Source organism: Cryptomeria japonica, chromosome 10 (genome assembly GCF_030272615.1).
Source record: "Cryptomeria japonica chromosome 10, Sugi_1.0, whole genome shotgun sequence".
In the NCBI taxonomy this organism is placed as follows: domain Eukaryota; kingdom Viridiplantae; phylum Streptophyta; class Pinopsida; order Cupressales; family Cupressaceae; genus Cryptomeria; species Cryptomeria japonica.
In genome coordinates, this window is record NC_081414.1 from 671462322 (window position 1) to 671475984 (window position 13663).

Below are 13663 nucleotides of genomic sequence, written 5' to 3' on the forward strand. Positions count from 1 at the left end.
CCATTCTAAAATGCACACTTAACTTCCATCTAATAAACCTTGTAGTTCTTATGGGCATCATAAGCAAGAAATAATCTCACAGCTTCAATCCTAGCTATAGGTGCAAAAGTCTCACCATAATCAATTCCTTCCTTCTGAGAATATCCTTTACATACCAATATAGCCTTATTCCTTACAACTTGAGCATCCTCATTCAATTTATTCCTAAAAACCCATTTAGTTCCAATAATATTCTTATTTTTAGGCTGGGGAACCAAAGTCCATGTGTTATTCTTCTCAATTTGATCTAATTCTTCTTCCATAGCTTTCAAACAATATTCACCTTTACATGCCTCAATTATTGATGCCGGTTCAACTTGTGAAATTAAATATACCTCATTAGTTGTATGTCTTCTTCTTGTCATTACTCCATTGTTCTTATCCCCAATAATCTAATCTTCTGACTCTCTTTTCTTGTTCCTAGTTCTTTAGTTACTGTAGAATTTTCTGATACTGCTGGAGTAACTAGTTCAACACTCTATTCCAGTAAAGGTGCTACCAGTTCAGATATAATCATTTCCACCACCGATTCATTCTCATAAACTTTGATTTGACCTCTATTTAGCTCATCCAACTTGACATTAGCACTTTCCACAATTCTCTGCAATCTCTTGTTATAACATCTATATGCTTTTCTTTCATTATAATAACCAAGAAATATGCCTTCATCACATCTAGGATCAAATTTACCAATGATATCATCTCTCCTAATATAACATTTATTACCAAATATTTTGAAATACTTAACTGTAGGTGTATTGCCAAAGCATAATTCATAAGGTGTCTTATCGGTTTCTCCTTTGATATGTACACTATTGAGTGTATAAGCTATTGTGGTCACTCCATCTCTCCAGTAGATATGAGGTAGAATAGCTTCCACCATCATTATTCTAGCAACATCCAAGATAGTTATGTTCTTTCTTTCCACAACTCGATTTTGTTGAGGTGTTTGGGGAACAGAAAATTATCTCCTTATACCATGCTTCTCACAAAAGTTATTAAACTCACCGAATGTGAATTTTCCACCATGATCTGACCTCAAACATTTAATCTTCAATCCTGTCTTAATTTTCACTTTAGCATTATAGATTTTAAAATTTTCAAATGCCACAGATTTTTTCTTTTGAAAAGTAACCCACATCATTCTAGAATAATCACCAATGATTAGCATAAAATATCTATCAACTTGAAAAATCTTAACTCTAACAAGCCACACAAATCAGTATGAATAAGATCAAGAACATCATTAGATTTATCTTATGTATTCCTAAAAGAGGTTCTAACCTATTTACCCATTTGACATTCTTTACATACCAGATTATAGGGCTTCAAAATCTTAGGTATATCTCTAACTACCTTAGTTGAACTAATCTTCACAATGCAATCAAAATTCACATGACACGGCCTTTTATGTCATAGCCAACTCTCAACAATTTGCGCAATCAAACATGTCTTCTCACCAAAATTCAAATAAAATATATTACCTTTTGTCTATGTACCGATTGCAATCTCCAAACTAGATCTGGTAATGATTTTGCATTTTCCATCCTTGAACTGTAATTGAAATCCCTTATCTACCAATTGTCCTACACTCAAAATATTATGCCTTAAACATTAAACATAATAAACATTATCAGTATTGTTATTACCATCCAATGATATAGCTCCTTTTCCTTTGATCATACATGCTTTGTCACCTCCAAATCTAACCAGACCGCCATCAAATTCTTGCAAAGATAGAAACTTCCCTTTATCTATAGTCATATGATGTGAACAACAACTTTCAATTACCCATTCATCCTTGTCTTCAATTTTATCAGCAAGTGCCTTCTCTTCAGGTACATTCTCTTCCAGTGCTGGAACATCTTCCTTGATAGCTAGGAACACCCATTCCTTCCCATTGCCAGAACCACTAGCATAGTCTTCTGTTGGTTCATCATCAAAATCAATAATTCCTTCCTAATACTCTATGTAGCATGAATTGTCTCTATTTTTCTTGTACTTATACTTTTTCTGATATCCAGGGTTAAGCTTAAAAGATCTTCTAACTCTTTCTTCAAATCTTGAATTCCATTCGGGACATCTAGATGCAAAATGACAAATCTTATTACATGCAAAACATTTAAAAGGTTCTTTTCTTTCATACTTACTTCCTACTAGTCCTTTAGGTACTCTTCTAGCAAATAGTGCTTCATGTTTCTCAAACTCTTCATCTTCTCTCTTCATATCATCCAATTCTTTGTCATACAAAGCTTTCCAATCTTTCTTACCGGTTGTTGATGCGGATGCATGAAAAGCAGGTTCAGACTTCATTGCTCCAGAAGGTCCAAATTCTTCAAGCTCAAAAGAAGATAATTTCCCAACCAAAGTATCTCTATTGATAGATGTATTATTCATTATTCTCAATTCATTAATAGTAGAAGCCTTCATCTTATAATCTGGTGGTAAGGCTCTCAAATATTTAGAACCAATTTCATCTTCGCTCAAAGTTCCACCACAACATTGAATTCCCATAACAATCTCATTTACCCTTTCCATGAATGTCGCAATCCTTTCATCTTCTTCCATCTTCAATTTTTCATATCTCACCTGGTAACCATCAAATTTAGCAATCTTCACTATAGGGTCACCTTCACTAAGAGTCTCCAACTTATCCCATATAGCCTTTCCAGATGATTTGTTGATCAGAAAGTGCACACGAGAGGGCTTCTCTTGCTTTACAATCATTCTCAAGATCCTTATCCAATTTTTCCGGAGGAGGATTGCCAAATGCTGGATTATGAGGTGTGACACCATTCAGTGTGATCTCCCAAATATCCTTGCCAAGACATCTCAGATGAGTCTCCATCTGAATCTTCCATACTATGTAATTTGTTCCATCAAGCCTAGGAATATCCCTTCGAAAGATAGCTCCAGATGAACTGGATGAACTTGAACTATTAGTCACCATAGGATCTTCCTCAAGCAGTTAAGCTTTCTCCAGAGAGGACCAAAGCTATGATACCAATTATTTGATAGTTCAAATAACCAGAAGACAACTGAGAGGGGGGGTGAATCAGTTGTCACAGATTACCAGAACCTTAAGCAATTAAAACTTTAATACCAGAATTTTTAAACCAAATACCAGAATAGCAGTTAAATCAATTAAGCATGAACAATAATCACAGAATAAATACCATCTACATGACACCAAGATTTATACATGGAAAACCCATTAAAGGGAAAAACCACGATGGGAATCCTACCCACAGTCAAATAATACTTATGCTATAGGTATGTGAATTATAATTGAGGGGCTTGCACTTGCAGGAAGGCCAACAACCTAGAGTGCACTGCTCATCACAAAAGGAGTCTCACTGACAACATAGAAATCCAGATAACAATCTAGAAGAAGTGTTGAGCTACAAAGATAACATCTCCTATGCCTAAGTACAGTTTTGGTTAAGCTCAATACCAAAGCACTAAATCCTCTTATATAAACCCAATTCTATCTCTAATGATCGACCAAATCCTCCTCCTGAATGATATTACATTATTCACACATTACATATCCATATCCCACATCCACGATGATCTACAATAAGATCTTACATCATATATATACAAACCCTCGACCATAAACAATCAGTTTAGCCACCAGACAATAAACCAAATACATAATTACAAAACATGTCGGCCTTAGACCAAACAAATAATATCCAACATATAAGACATCCCAGAAACACATCAAGAAGTCCAATCCACATGTTTCATTAAACCGGTCCATAACCTAGATCAACCGAGACCCAATCTAGGTCCACACGCTAAAGCAACGATCACTAACAGCATCCTAAAACTGCACCAGAAGCTACACCAACACCACTTACTTATATCATCAAAGATCTTCATCAAAAGCTCTGTTGGTGAAACCCTCGTCGGAACCACAAGCCAAGCTTCCAAGCAAATAGTATAACATCCGATCACCAAACCAAAACCAACTGACTGAATATGAACATGAGTATCATGAATAAGCCAATTCAATAACCAAACCATACCAGAGCCTACAGATCATGCCGAATTCAAACCAACCAGAAACCACTCAACTTACTAGGACTAGAAGGGTGTTGGTAAAGCATCCAAAAAGATAGTGTTGACATGAATGACAAAACATCAATGCAACACATAATCAATTCATCCAAATGGCCAATAAATAGAACCTCTCCCATGGATCACACAGGCCTTTTCATCTCCAAATCTTACTATTTCACCATCATACCTTTCCATACTCACAAATTTTCTTTTATCACCTGTCATATGATGTGAACAACCGCTACCAATCACCCATTCATCTTTCTCTTCAACTTTAGCACCTAAAGATTTCTCCTTAATAGTGAAACTTATGGAATCAAAATGTACCTGTCCATGTTCTTTGATTCTTCATCTGTAACACCTTCATCAATAGCATAATAATAGTTCTTCTGATGCTTATACTTTTGGTTAGACTTGTAAGGCTTATCATACTTATCATGCTTCTCATATCTATCATTCTTGTCATGCTTATCAAATTTATCATGCCTATCATATTTAGCCATTCTCTCTGATCATCTAGAAGCAAAATGTCTTATGTTATTGCAAGAGAAACATTTCTGAGGCAATTTTCCATCATACTTATCAACTCCCTTAAGCAATCCCCAGGCAATCAATGCTTCAAGCTCATCTAATTCTCTTTCATGCTCTTCCATCTCTCTTATCTCTCTTTCATATCTAGATATTCTGCATTAGGATCATACTTCTTCTTTCAAGATATTGATGCTCTAAATATTGTCTTACAATTTCCATGTGATTCATCAAATTCACTCAGTTCAAATGCAACAATCTTTCCAACCAACATATCTCTTGTCACAGTAGTCACACTTCAGATATCATCAATAGCAGCTACCTTATTTTTGTAAGTAGGAGATAATGATCTCAACACCTTATCAACAATTTCATCTTCTTCAAGGGTTCCATTAGTACATCTGATACCTAGGACAAGTTCCTTCACCTTTGCCATAAAGGAGTTTATGTTCTCATCTTCTCCCATTTTCAACATCTCACTTTCCTTTCAAACTCTACAACTTAGCAACTTTGACTTGTTTGTCTCCTTCATATAGGATCTCAAGCTTCTCACAGATCTCATTTGTAGTCTGAAGTCCCATTACATTAGTCACCCTTGAATTAGTTAGGATGCTCAGTAGTGCTTCCTTATCTCTAATGTTATTTCCAGCTTCCTTGATCTCATAAGCAGTTTCTGGTCCATTATGAGGAACAAAATAGGCAATCTTTGTAATCTTCCAGTAATCTTCTCAAAGACATCTCAAGTGCACCTCCATTCAGTTATTCCATATAGCATAGTTACTTCCATCAAATCTTAGACTTTCATCTTAAAGATAACACCTCTAGTTGCCATCCCGAATCTCCTCAAGTAGTTAAGATTCTTCCAGAGGATCTAGCTCTGATACCAATTGTTGGTAACATCAATGAAGGAAAACTGAGAGGAGGGGTGAATCAGTTTTCACTAGATCTCCAAACTTAACCTCAAATACAAATTTGATAAATTGGAGCAATAACAAGAATATGTAGATTGACAACACAACATAGTACACCAATATTTTTATGTAGAAAACCTGGTTAAGGAAAAAACCATAGTGGGAACCTACCCACAATAAGATGATACTTTGTAGTAGTATGTGAAAATATTATAATGGGGAATGCACCAGCATTCAGACACACTTCCTAGAGCTCACTTTCTCAAGATACAATAACCCTGAAGGCTACAACCCTCAGGGAAGTTTCAGTGACTTACAACAAGATTCAAACTACAATCTGGAAGGAATGAACTGCAATAACAACATCTTCTAATGCCTGATGGCAGTTCCGGTTAAGCATATTTTTCTATTCTACACCAATCTCTACTAAATAAAATACACCGAAAGATGAATCACTTTTTTCTCACATACACCACTCTTTGATAATGCAGACACAACCTCGACACCTAAATTACATGACAATATCACCTATTTATAGAATTCATCAACCTTGACAACAAGTTCAGCTAAACCCTCAACTGACAATTACAAAATTATATCACATGATATCAAGATTGACCATCAGACCAATATAATGATATACATGATATAACATGGACCTAAATCAAATGCTCAAACATGCAACACCACCGGAAATTATGCCAAGATCCATCACAACATGCTACACCACCAAGAATACTGCATAACACGAAGAACGTCACCGGTTCAACAAAATCAACAAAAACTCACACAACAATCAATGCAGATCATCAAAACAAATAGGACACAATTAGGAAACACCAACAAGCACATTAGAATCATTAGCAATAACTGCACCAACACCACTTATCAAATCTTCATTGATCAACATCTGAACCTCAAAAACACTCAAAAAACAACAATTGTCATGAAGAAAGATAACTTCTGGAGAACCAAATCATGAACCGTCTGAAATAAAGATACACATGAACATCCCAAAAAATCTCCCAAAATCTTAGCTCAAGGTTTGATCACACTGTAATATATCAAAAGAAATACTGGAATCTGCAAAGCATTCATCAGAAAAACAAAAAATGCAAACCGAATCATATGATATGATCACTTAAGATTTTTGGAACACATAAACTAATACAAAAAGACACAATGACACTATAAATACTTCATACACTGAACCATGATCCCAATAAACCAATTTACAATCATAGGAATATGTTGGCATCAATGACAACAACATATCCTAGCAGCAACAATGTCCAAGATGAACTACTAGCCCCATTATATATCATATAATTATGAACAAGTTTATCTCCTATGATTAATGATAGATAAAAAGGGTAGGATTACTGATTTTATTTTTATTTTATACTTCCAAAAGTTGCACGAAGCTTGTAGAAATTGAAGAGCTGCAACATTGGTGTGTATCCTCTACAACATCCATCCCCTTTAGGGCTTCCTGAAGTAGGTCTGGGATAGCAAGAGAATCCCACATAAATACATTGAAGCTGACCCTCTTCATATATTCAACAATATTAAAGGGGATGGAAGCCTTATTAGAGGTCTTGGTAGAAACAAGGTTTGGTTGTGATATGATATGAGCCCTAGGTAACTCCCCTTGCATGATCTTTTGATTCAAATCCTACTCTTTATTTGGAGAAGCCACCTTATAAGGGGTATTTGGCATTTTAGTCTTCATGGAAGCCAATGGAGTCTGAGATACAATGGTAGAAGAAGCACTAGGGTCTATGGACCTCTTTTTTATCTTGTATTGTTGGCCATATTGTTCCCACTTGTCTGATTTATTCCACAAAAATCAACCTCCTGCCAATTCATAAAAGTTGTATCTCCCTATGATGAATTGCCTCCTCTTTGAGGTGTGCCCTTTTGAGAAGGCGAACCCACATGGGATTTTAATTTTTTTTCCAACCATTTATATGTTCTATCAAAACACTAGTGGTTATGACTCTAATATCCATGAATTCCTCTTCACCAGACCACTAAAACGGGGCTCATACAACATTCTAGTAGGATGCATCAACAATATCAGAGCCATCATCACTCACCTCTTCTAGAACTAACAATGAGAGTTCGAAGACCATGATTTGATCAAGAGATACTCTCATAAAGTTTCTTCTCAAAACTTCCTCATCATCTGCACAATCCTCCTAAAGTTCTCAAGACAAGCCACCCAATAAAGGTTGTGTCTAACATAACCTTTACTGTCAAAATTTTTCCTCAAAGGTAAGGAATGGAAACCAAATTCGAAGAGCAGATTGTCAAAAATCCTAGAGACTTCATTACTTTTACAAGAAAAATATGATAATCCCAAGGGAACACTATACCCCTTCTTTCACATGGTAACATAATTTAATATTTAGAATTTTCATTCAGTAGCACAATTTTAAGACTACAAGGTAATTAGAGACATACCTTGACAGTTTTAATGGGGCCTTTTCACAACCCCCAATTATCAAATAAGATAGTGTGTGGAACTGAATGTAGAAGCTTCCAAACTGTGTCACTAAGGAAATGGCTTTAGCCAAGAATTGTTTCTCTGGTGTCACTTTGATTCTTCTCATTAAAGTCATAAAGAAAGAATCATGGACCCTAGAAGATTATTTTAAACCTTCTTTCTTATGCAACTAATGAAAACAATCATATATAGGAACACCATCTAGGACAGGATGTTCTCTTCACAAACACGACCAAACTGACTTTCCCATAGCCAACACATAGAATAGTACAAAGCACGAATGAAATTATTTCTTTTTCCTATAGTTTAATAATTACTCATGCAAGCTTCACTTATTAGAATTTCCTAGTCCACATATTAATTATCATCACAAATGGACAAAATAAATTGACACATCCAGGGTTCAAAATATTCAAAATTAGGCCTACCAATCATGCAATACAACAACACAATCATGTCTGCAACCTGTTCTCTAAATAATTCAGTTTTAATTCAAGAGAGTAATTTAGATTTTCCTTTCTATGCCATCTTCATCCAACCTTGAGCTATATGGGAGAGGCACTAGATAACTCAATTGTGAAATAATTCCCAACCCATTTTTAGAGAAATGTTTACATATTTCTCGCTCTCAGGTAATTGCAATGCTTGCATTACACCATCTGCATCAATCCGAGCTACTATAGACTAGTTTAGACTTTGTATTTAATGGGAGTCAGAATGATAATTTTGGGCACATGTAGCAATTAACTTAGGAAAAGAAAAGGCAAAGGGATAACTTCCATCTTGCAAGAGTCCGCTATCAATGATTTTTTGTGTGATGAGAGAACTAATTTTTGTTGTCATTATGGATGAATTGATTATGTGTTGCATTGATGTAAAAACTAGCTATTATGGTTGGTTACTAGCACACAGGTTTTGGTTACCAGTAGAAGATCTAGTATTACTGACATAAGACACTATTTGTTGGACACTTTTAGCATGTTTGGATCAATGGAGTATGTTTGATTTTATTTTTTACATGTTCCTTGAGCATGTTTTTGTCAGTTGGTATTGAATTGGTAATCGAATGCTATCATACACTCTTGTAAACCCTTACTGACATTTATTTAAGGTTTAACTGATAGAGCTTTCACTGAGAAATCTTGACAGGATGCATAAGTGGTGTTGGTGTGGCTTCTAGATGGATTTTAGGATGTTGAAGATGTTCTTTGTGTGTACCTCAACTGCTTGAAGACATTTCTTTGGCGCGGTGGACCTAGAATAGGTTTGGTACATATCTAGGTTGTGGACCAGTATCATGTTAATGTGTACTCTACACTTTACCAGGATGTTTCAGGATGTTCTATGGACTGGTTATTGTTATTTTGGTCTTAAGCCAACATGGCATATCATTGTAATATGAATCTATGTAATGATCTTATTGTAATATCTTTAGGTGGCGGACCTAATTGGTTTAGGCCTTAGGGTTGGTATAATTTGATGTAAGATCTCATTGTAGATCATGTTCATGGTCATGGAATGTAATATCATATGCAAAGGAGATTTGGTCGATCATAAGTGATCGAATTGGGATTAAGGAAGAGCTCAAAGGCCTCCAGTAGTGAGTTTAATCAGGAATGTATTCAGGCATGGTAGATGCTTTCTCTGGCAATTCATTATTCTGGATTGTTGTCCATTTATCTTGAGGTGGTTTTAACCTCTCTGTAGTCAGTGAAACTCTTTTGTAAAGAGAAGTACGCTCTAGGCAGTGTGCCTTCTTTCATATGTAGGCCCCTCATTGTATCACATACTTTCTATAGAAGTATCATCTAACTGTGGGTAGGCTTCCCACCGTGGTTTTTCCCTTTCCAATTTTTCCATGTACAAATCATGGTGTTATGTGGTATGCTTGCACTGTGTTTATTATTTTTTTCATTGTTAAGTTTTATTGCTTGCCAATATCTATTTCTATTTTACCAGTACTTAATCTGGTTTACAATTATTAAGTGTATTAAATGATATAATCTATTAAAAACTGATTCACCCCCCCTCTCAGTTGTTCATTGGTTATCCTAACAATTGGTATCAAAGCTCTGGTCCTTTTTTGCAGAAGCTTAACTACTTGAGGGAGATCCTATGACAGCTAACACTTCAAATCCACCGACAACTATTTGTAGAAGAGAAATCCCTAAGCCTGATGGAACAAATTATGGGATATGAAAAATTTGATTGGAGACTCATCTTAGATTTCTTGGCAAGGATATTTGGGAGATCACTGAGAAAGGATACATACCTTATGATCCGGCATCTGACAATCCAGCTCCTGTAGACTTTGGCAAGAATATTAAAAATGATTGTAGAGCTAGAGAATCCCTATTGTGTGCACTTACTAATCATCAGATCATGGGATTAACTAATAAATCATCACCAAAGGTTATGTGGGATAAATTGAAAACTTTGAATGAAGGTGATCCTACTATCAAAATTGCTAAACTTGATGGTTACCTGGTAAGATATGAAAACTTAAAGATGGAAGATAATGAAAGAATTGTTGTGTTTATGGAAAGAGTAAATGAGATTGTTATGAGAATTCAATGTTGTGGAGGATTTCTAAGTGAAGATGAAATAGTTTCTAAAGTCTTGAGAGCCCTTCTAATGGCTTACAAGATGAAGACAACTACAATTAATGAGCTGAGAATAATGGCTAACTCTTTAGTTAACAGAGACATTTTGATTGAGAAATTATCTACTTTTGAGCTTGAAGAATTTGGATCTTCTGCAGTTGTAAAGTTTGACCCTACTTTTCATACATCATCATCATCATCCACCAACAAAAGTGATTGGAAAGTCCTATATACAAAAGAATTGGAAGACATGAGGAAAGGAGATGAAGAATTTGAGCAACTTGAAGCCTTATTTGCTAGAAGAGTACCTAAAGGACCGACATGAAACAAGTATGAAGGAAAAGAACCATTTAAATGTTTTGCATGTAATAAGATTGGTCATTTTGCTTCTAGATGACCTGAAAGGAATGCAAGATTTGAGGAAAGAGTTAAGAAATCATTTAAGCCTAATTGGTAAAAGACTCTAATAGTGGATCCGACAATGGAAAGGAATGGGTATTCTATGCTTTAACAGATGATGAACCGGAACCGACTATCATAAATGAAGAAAAGGCCTTGGTAAAAAATAGTTGAAGATAAGGATGAATGGGTAATTGATAGTGGATGCTCACATCATAGGACTGGAGATAAGAGAAATTTTTTGTCCCTCCAAGAATACAATGGCGGTGTTGTTCACAAAAACTAATTAACCCAAGATCGCCTGCAAATCAATCTATGAGAAAGCCAATCTCAATCAATGAAACACTTCAGGGCTTGGAAAACATAACATAGGATACTAATGATCCTCCTATACTTTAGGTTTTGCTAGACCTACAGGGGACACCCTTTGATTCATTGAATCATACCCATTACACATAAGGCAACATCAACAAAAGCAGATGGATCTCAAAAAGGTTCGAAAACAAGGAGGGTATTGTAGATGGGCTACATCTACACTTACAACCCAACAATGTTTGAATCATGAGATGGATGGACTCAACCAGAGAACAAAAGAAAAAAAAGATATTCTGATTTGATTTTAAATTTCTTGTGCAAATAACTTCTAATTGTAATAGATCAGTGCCTTTGTCTGGGCATAGAGTCAACACAAATGGCCACAAATGAAATCCAAGCTACAAATCAGATTCACTGAAAGATACCCCTGTATTAATGTCTGACATTAATACATTCTAAACTTCAAATCAAAACATCATACAAATCCAAACATTAATTAAGAATTCACAATTTCTGCTCATCGAATTTAAATCATTTATGTAAAGGATGCCTAAGAATAGGAATTACACTCTCCCTTGGAGAAGATAAATTCAAAATCCCTTGAAGACTAAATTTATTGAAATTTAAAAAATGCTTGAAGACAATCCAATGGAAATGTATATATGCCTTACATATATATGGCTTGCAACTAAGAATTTACAGCTAAATGTATCTATTCCATGATAGAAAGAATGAGAACATCAACAATTACAACCCAGAAAATTAAAATGCACCAGACTAGAACCCCTCTTGGAAATCTCCCATAGAGAATTTCTCAAAACTTGGAACCATTACAATTAAGCAAAATTGGGAATAAGAAGGAGAGGGAAAAAGATCAGAATCCATCAAAACATGCCAAGTGTCCCTTTTCCATAACTACAACAATATCTCCTTTTCTTCCCATGGAAACGGCTCTCAAAAAATTTGATATCTATTGAAACTAATTCCATAACTGCATTTCTCATTTTGAAAGCTTTCCGGTGATATATAATACTTGCATATTTGGCCAAAAATTAACCTCCCAGTGAATTAATCTTGAATGTGGAACCATCATTTAAATTTTTTGAATTTCTCTATAGTTGGAACTATATATTTAATTTTAACTTTTGACCTGATGCCCTGCCACGTGTTAGCTTGCGATTTGCTAACGGGATCCACTAGGTGCCACCTATGATGACACCTCACCTTTCACCACTGGATTGCCTCCTTGGCACCTCATCACCGCCACCTCACTCATAGTGTCAGCGGGACCCGCAAGCTCACTTGCCACTTGGACCAGCCACATCACCTTTCGCCATTTTGCAAAAGGTAACGAATGTGCATCTTTGCCTCGCAAAACCACGTGCACCGTTGAACTTTATAGAACTTTCTCACTCATTAATCTTTCACCATTTTGTGATGCTTAACTGGCGAGCATCTCCACTTCGCGAAACAACACACGTCATCGGATCTCCTGCAACCTGCTCACTAGTTAAGTCACCCTTTCTCTACAAAACTTGCCTACCTCAGGATTCATGCCTGCATGGGGTCCACTTGGTCACCACTCGGTCTCCTTGGTCACCTCAAGAAATGCTCCTGCGCGTGTGGGGTCCGCCTGGGTGCCCAACCAACACCTTGTGTCAAAAGCCCTTGAGGCTTTGACACTATGAATGAGTGTGCTTTTAGTTTTAAATACCAAAATACTCCTTTGCCCAACGAATGTGGGATAAATACTTTTTGCCTGGGAATGTATTTCTTGGATTTTTGAGACCTACCTGGAAGTTTCAATGGCTTTCAACCTACTATTGCATTTGCTGAAGATTTGAAAACTCTCTCCTCCACCTTCTACGCCATCTATATCTGCTTGAAGGTTTCTACTTTCTTTTCAACGCCACAGAGAGGGGTTTGGCTTTTTTACACCTGCCTGGAAGTATCAATGGATTTCAACCCGATGTTGCATTGGAGGAGATGATGGAAATTGCATTTGCTAATATCATTTGCTGCAGTCTCTTTTTTTTTTTTAAATACATCGCCCTCCATTATTTGAATTTGCCTGGAGTTTTCAATCTTATGCCATATCTAACTAGCACGTGAAGGAAGTTTGCTGGGAAGGTTGTGGAATCTAGCATTTGTTTAAAGTTTCTAATGGCTCTTCAGCCCACGTGCAAAGGAGGGAAGAGAATACTTTTATACCTACCCATTGCCTTTGCTTCAGAGTTCCTACCCTTTTCAACACCTCCAGCTCATGTGGGAGGCAGTTTATTGGCAAAGGG